We start from the raw sequence: 6241 nt of genomic DNA, 5'->3' as shown, positions 1-6241 counted from the left end.
ACCCTGGGCGGTCACCCTATGACCACGGACTGGGCACCATGCCACATCATGCCACACATCTGCCATGCCACGTTACCTGCCACATCATGTCATGAAGTGCCACATCACATCTGCCAGCCAGGCCGCCCAGGGGTTGACACGGTGACAGAGCCTTGTCCCAGGGTGCCTGGCAGGAAGGGCCTTTTCCTCTGGGCTGCAGGCCCACCCTGTCCCGACTGCTCTGTGGTCTCTTCTCAAGTCCCACCCTGGAGGACTGTCCTTTCCAAAAAAAAGACCCCACCATGCTGCCCCTCCCTGAGAGGGGGCAGGGACTCAGCCTCACGACCAGAAGGCCAGGGTTCCCACCCGGGCCCCCGCTCAGCTTGGCCCGTGGGGTCTCCAGCGAGAAGTCCCTCCGCGCAGGGCAGCCCACATTCCCCTGTCAGAAGGGAGACGGCTCAAGAACTCCCAGTGACTCAAAGGTCCCCCCAGATAGGGTTCTGCCTCATGAACTACTCTCGGTTTTGAATCTTGGTAGAACACAACTAATGTGAAATTTACCGCTAAACCCTTTGGAAGTATATAGTTCAGTGGCGTTTAGTATGTTCACATCACTGTGCAGCCACCACCTGCATCCAGCTCCAGAGCATCTTCATCACCTCAAAAGGAAACCCCACCCCCATTAGGCAGCCACTCCCCATTCCCTCCCCTCAGCCCCCGGCAACCACAAATCTGCTTTTTATCTCCATGGATTTACCTGTTGTATGTACTTCGTCCAAGCAGAATCATACAGCATGTGTCCTTCTGGGTCCGGTTTCTCTCACTGAGCATCGTGTTCTCAAGGCTCATCCACGTTGTAGCAGGTGTCAGCGCTTCAATTCCTTTTTATGGCGGAATAGTCCATTGTGTGTATACACACAAATATATACAAAACAAATATATACAAAACAAAGGTATAAACCCTTTGTTTATCCACTCATCCATTGATGGACGTTCGGGCTGTTTCTCCTTTTGGCTATTGTGAATAGCGCTGCTGTGAGCATTCGTGGACACGTTTTTGTTTGAACACCTGTTTTCAATTCTTCTGGGTATTTACCTGGGAGTGGGATTGCAGGGTCATACAGTAACTCTATATTTAACCTGAAGAACCACCAAACTGCTTTCCACAGCAGCTGAGCTGTTTTACATTCCCACCGGCAGTGCTCAAGGGCTCCAATAGCTCCATACCCACACCAAGACTTGTTACTATCTTTTCGATTCTAGCCATTCTACTGGGTGTGAAGTGGTATCTCATTGTGGTCTGATTTGCATTTCCCTGGTGACTAGGGACATGGAGCATCTCTTTTTTTAAATTTTATTATTATTATTTTTAGCGTCTTTACTGGAGTATAATTGCTTTACAATGGTGTGTTAGTTGCTGCTGTATAACAAAGTGAATCAGCTACACGTACACATATATCCCCACCTCCCCTCCCGAGCATCTCTTCTTGTGCTAACTGGCCGTGTGTATGTCTTCTGTGGAGAAATGTCTATTTAAGTCCTCTGCCCTTTTTTGAACTTGTTTTTTGTTGTGGTGGTGGTGGTGGTTTTTGAGTTGTAAGAGTTCTCTATATAATCTGGACATGAGACGCTTATCAGATATGTAATTTTGCAAATATTTTCTCCCATTCTGTCAGTTGTTTTTTCACTCTGTTGTTAGTGTCCTTTGATGCACAAAAGTTTTTAATTTTGGTGAAGTCCAATTTATTTCTTTTTCCTTTTTTGCTTCTTTGTTGCTTGTGTTTTTGACATTGTATCTAAAAAGCTCGGGCTTCCCTGGTGGCGCAGTGGTTGAGAGTCCGTCTGCTGGTGCGGGGATGCGGGTGTGGGCCCTGGTTTGGGAGGATCCCACATGCTGCGGAGCGGCTGGACCTGTGCGCCACGGCTGCTGGGCCTGCGTTCTGGAGCCCGCGTGCCACGGCTGCTGAGCCCGTGCTCCTGGAGCCCGTGCTCCACGGCAGGAGTGGCCACTGCCCTGAGAAGCCCACACGCCACTGCAAGGAGTGGCCCCTGCTCACCGGGGCTGGAGAGGGCCCATGTGCAGTGGCGAGGACCCAGTACGGCCAAAAATAAATAAATAAATAAGTTAAAAAAAAAAAAACAAACCCCAAAACCAAAAACCAAAACAAAAAATAAAAAGCTATTTCCAAATCTAAGTTATTGAAGATTTACTCCTATGATTTCTTCTAAGAGTTTTTAAGTTTTGGGTTTTTTGTTTGTTTTTTTTTGCGGTACGCGGACCTCTCACTGTTGTGGCCTCTCCCGTTGCGGAGCACAGGCTCTGGTTGCGCAGGCTCAGCGGCCATGGCTCACGGGCCTAGCCACTCCACGGCATGTGGGATCTTCCCGGACCGGGGCATGAACCCGTGTCCCCTGCATCGGCAGGCGGACTCTCAACCACTGCGCCACCAGGGAAGCCCAGTTTTATAGTTTAACCTTTAAATTTAGGTCTTATCCATTTTGAGTTGATATTTGTATATGGTGTGAGGTAGGGGGTTCAAATTCATTCTTTTTCATGTGAATATCCAGTTTTCCTAGCACCATTTGTTGAAAAAGCTGTCCTTTCTGCACCAAATGGTCTTGACACCCTTGTTGAAAATCATCTGACCCTAAGTGTGAGGGTTTATTTCTGAGCTCTCTATTCTATTCCATTGGTGCATGTCTGTTTTTATACCAGTACCACACTGTTTTGATCACTGTAACTTTGTAATAAGTTCTAAATTGGGAAGTTTGAGTCCTCTGACTCTGGTCTTATCTTTTAAGATTGTTTTGGCTATTCAGAGTCCTTTGCAATTCCGTATGAATTTGAGGAATGAATTTTCCTCAATGGCAAAAAAAAAAAAAGGCCATTGGCATTTATCAGCTACTTCTTAAAAATGTAAGTTCTGGGAGGAGACCGTGGTGGTGGCTCAGTCCTTCTGCCCTGGGCAGTGGTCAGCTTGCTCAGGTCCTGTGGCAGTGAGGAGGGCAGGTCCAGTTGGGAGGTGATGGGGACCACTGGGGGGTCTGAGCAGGGGTGAGACCCCCTCTGGTTGCCTGAGGGCGGGTGAGACTGTGGAGGGCAGTGCAGTGCTGGCAGGCTGGACAGGGCCAGCTATCTGGAGTGATGGGGCTTGTGGTGGTTCAGGGGAGAAGGCACAGAGGAGTCAGGGGTGACATCAGGGTGTCTGTCCACACAGCTGAACTGTGAGCAAGCCGGGAGGATGGGAGGGGCAGCTGGGGAGGGCAGTTCCGGTGGGGTAGGGGGAGAATGTGCTGTGTCCTGGACCTTTCTAACCCAAGACGCTTGTAGATGTTGGCCAAGAAGCAGGCCTGCAATGGGTGTGGAGAGCCATGGGCCAGCTGAGGATGTCCAGGGCTGCCAATGTTCCCCCACTGGGAAAAGGGGTGAGGAGAGAGCGGCAGGAGAACCCCAGATAGAGGCGGGAACTTTGCAGACAACAGGTTTGTGTGGCCAGGGTGGCAGGGACCAGCATGGAGTGGGATCCCAGGCAGGTGGGGACCCAGGCACCTACAGGGTCCCAGAGGTGGCCTGGGGGATGGTACATGTGAACACAGCCAGGAGGCAGGAGGGGGCTACAGTGAAGGGGGAGGCCTTGATTGCTGGGCCTGGGGGCGCCTCAGAAGGATGGGGGCCCTTCCTGGCGCTGCCCCCCACCCCCACCCTCTCTTCCACTTCTTGACAGCACATTCTTATTTACTGGTTTTGCCTGGGCAGCAGAGGGCCCTCCTCAGCCAGGGCAGAGCCTGGAGCTGGCGGGAAGAAAGGCAGCACAGCCAGCAGTCAGCAGAATGGGCGGGGCTCTGGTTCCCTGGAGGCCCCCTTACTCCCACTGGGCACCTGGGGACACCGTCCAGCCTGGAGGGGGGCCCACCCCTCATCCGGTCTCCCCTTCCTCCCCTTCCCACCCTCCTTCCCACAGAGTCTGGCTTCCCCCCGGGGCCAGCTGCCCCTTGCCCCAGGCATGAGTCCAGCCCGTCAGGCCCACGGAACTGCCAGGGAACAGCTTGCTAGGACCCAGGGGCATCCCCAGCACCCAGAGCCCCCAAGCTGACTTCTGAAGCAGTGGTGGGCCCCCGGGTGTCTGTGGGGGCAGCTCGGTGTGGGCTGGGCCAGCAGCGACGGCAAGGGGTGTCACTGGGTCCTGTGCTTACACTCAGGCTGGGCACCACTGCTCGTGCCCAGGGGCAGGCACAGGGTGGGGGGATGGCATGCACCCTCTGCAGGGCCACCCAGGTCCCCGCGCCCCCTGCAGCACCCCACCTCCAGGCCCCCCGGCGTCTCAGTCCTGCAGTCCTCAGCCATGGGACCTCGATCCTGATGGTGCAGCTCTCCTCCCCTGGGGAGGGGCCCTGCCTGAGGGTTGTTTGTGAAGAGTCCTGTCCCTGAGGCCCAGCCCACCAGCCACCTGGGAGGTGCAATGAGAGGCAGGTATGAGGCCAGTGGGCCTGGAGCCGGTGGAGTCCCGGGGCGTGGTCTTGGAGGCTCGCAGGCTTGGGGCTCAAGGAGGGGGAAGAGGAAGTGGTGCGCTGGGACCCCAGGCAGCAGGGGTGCAGGCCAAGCACGGAGCATGTGCTGGCCCCCAGCTGTCCCTCCTGGGGCAGCCAGGCCGGCAGGCGCTGGGTGTTTTGGAAACCAGCAGGCCTGGCTGGGCACGTGGAGGGGTGCTGCCTGGAGCTGGGGCCCTGGAGCTCTCGCTGTGACGTCCATCTGGGCCCCGCTGGGCCCCAATACATTCCCCTGGGCAGATGCCCCGCGCTCATGCCCAGGCCTGCTCTGGGGTTCCCGGGGGGTGGCTCAGCCTGCGAATCGGACTTCTAAGGGCCTGTCTGTCCTGTCCTATTGTCCCTCCAGCAGCCCCTGGGCACTGAGGTGTCCAGACCTTTGAGACAGATCATGGGGAGGAAGCCCTCACAGTCTGTGAGTATGAGGTGCCGTGGGTCAACCTCACTGGGCACCACTGTGGGCACTGCTGAGGCCAGGGCCATACGTGCCCCGCCCCTGCCCCGCCCCCAAACGGCCCTGTGCGAAGCCCATGGGTGCTGCCCCCAAGGCCAGGCTCTGCGGAGAGGCCAGCCAGGGGCGGGCTCAACTTCTCCAGTCTGTCCCCTTGGTGCAGGACAGACCTCCAGGCTCCTGCCGCCCTCTGGCTGCTGGGCCCACTGGAACCAGAGGGGCCTGAGGCTCTTGCTGCATTTTCAAAACCTCTTTTAGCTTTTGGACGAAATGACCTTGCTGGTGTCACATTCAAACAAGACTGAAGAGGACAAGGGAGGAGGAGCCCCTGAGCCCTGCAGGGGAGCAGGGGGTTCAGGGATGCCAGGGTCAGCCTGGGGCCTGGCAGAGCAGGGGTCACACTGGGTCACACGGCAGCAGAGCAGAGCAGTGGGCCCGAGCTCCTGAGCACGGCTGGCCAGGGTCTCAGGACGACGAGGTTCAGGGCCCACACCTGCCCTTGTGTAAAGGCGGGGTGGGGGTCTGCCTGGTGCAAAGGGCTGCCTGGGGACGGGGGTGCTTCTCCGGGGGTCTGAACTCTCGGTCAGGGGTCGGCCCAAGGCGAGCGGTGGCTCCACTTTTCCCGGTCGGCACCCTGCCCCCCGCTCCCCTCCCCCCTCCCCCTCGGCAGGCTGGCCCTTCGCCGCCTTACAGGTGAATACTTATGCCTATTTTTGTTCTAACAATTGAGGGAACCCAAGAATGAGGCTTCGAGGGCAGGGTTTTGAAAGGAGGGATGGAGAGTGGCCGGGCAGGAGGCTTGGGAAAACGACCCTGCCCAGCTCCAAGCCCAGGAGGGCCGCCCTCAAAAGCTTGTGCCCACCCAGCAGCGATCCCCGTCTGAGCTCCGCGCGGCCCGCGAGCGCCGCCTGGTGCACACGCGTGGAGTGGCCGCCCGAAGCGGTGCTTCCGGGCCGGGGATGGGGCGGGGCCTAGGGCAGAGCTAGGTGACGGTGAAGGGGCGGGGGCAAGTATCGGGGGCGGGGCCTGGAGCTAGGCAGGGGCGGGGCCTAGTGGCTGGCCGGGGGCGGGACCGAGGGCAGAGCCGGGGGACAGGGCGGGGCCGAGCGTCGGGAACTGGGCTGGGGCTTGAGAGGTTCAGCTCCGGACACCGCCCACCCGGGTGGGCTGGCGGGCTGGCACTCCCCACGAAGACCCCGGAGGGCCACGGCGACCTGTTCCCAGACAGGCTTGTGATTTTGCTAAAACAGTCCATAGTTTTCAGGG

The sequence above is a fragment of the Monodon monoceros genome, unplaced genomic scaffold (genome assembly GCF_005190385.1).
Source record: "Monodon monoceros isolate NGI ecotype Baffin Bay Population unplaced genomic scaffold, NGI_Narwhal_1 Super_Scaffold_12, whole genome shotgun sequence".
Taxonomy (NCBI): Eukaryota; Metazoa; Chordata; class Mammalia; order Artiodactyla; family Monodontidae; genus Monodon; species Monodon monoceros.
This window is presented reverse-complemented; position numbering follows the sequence as displayed.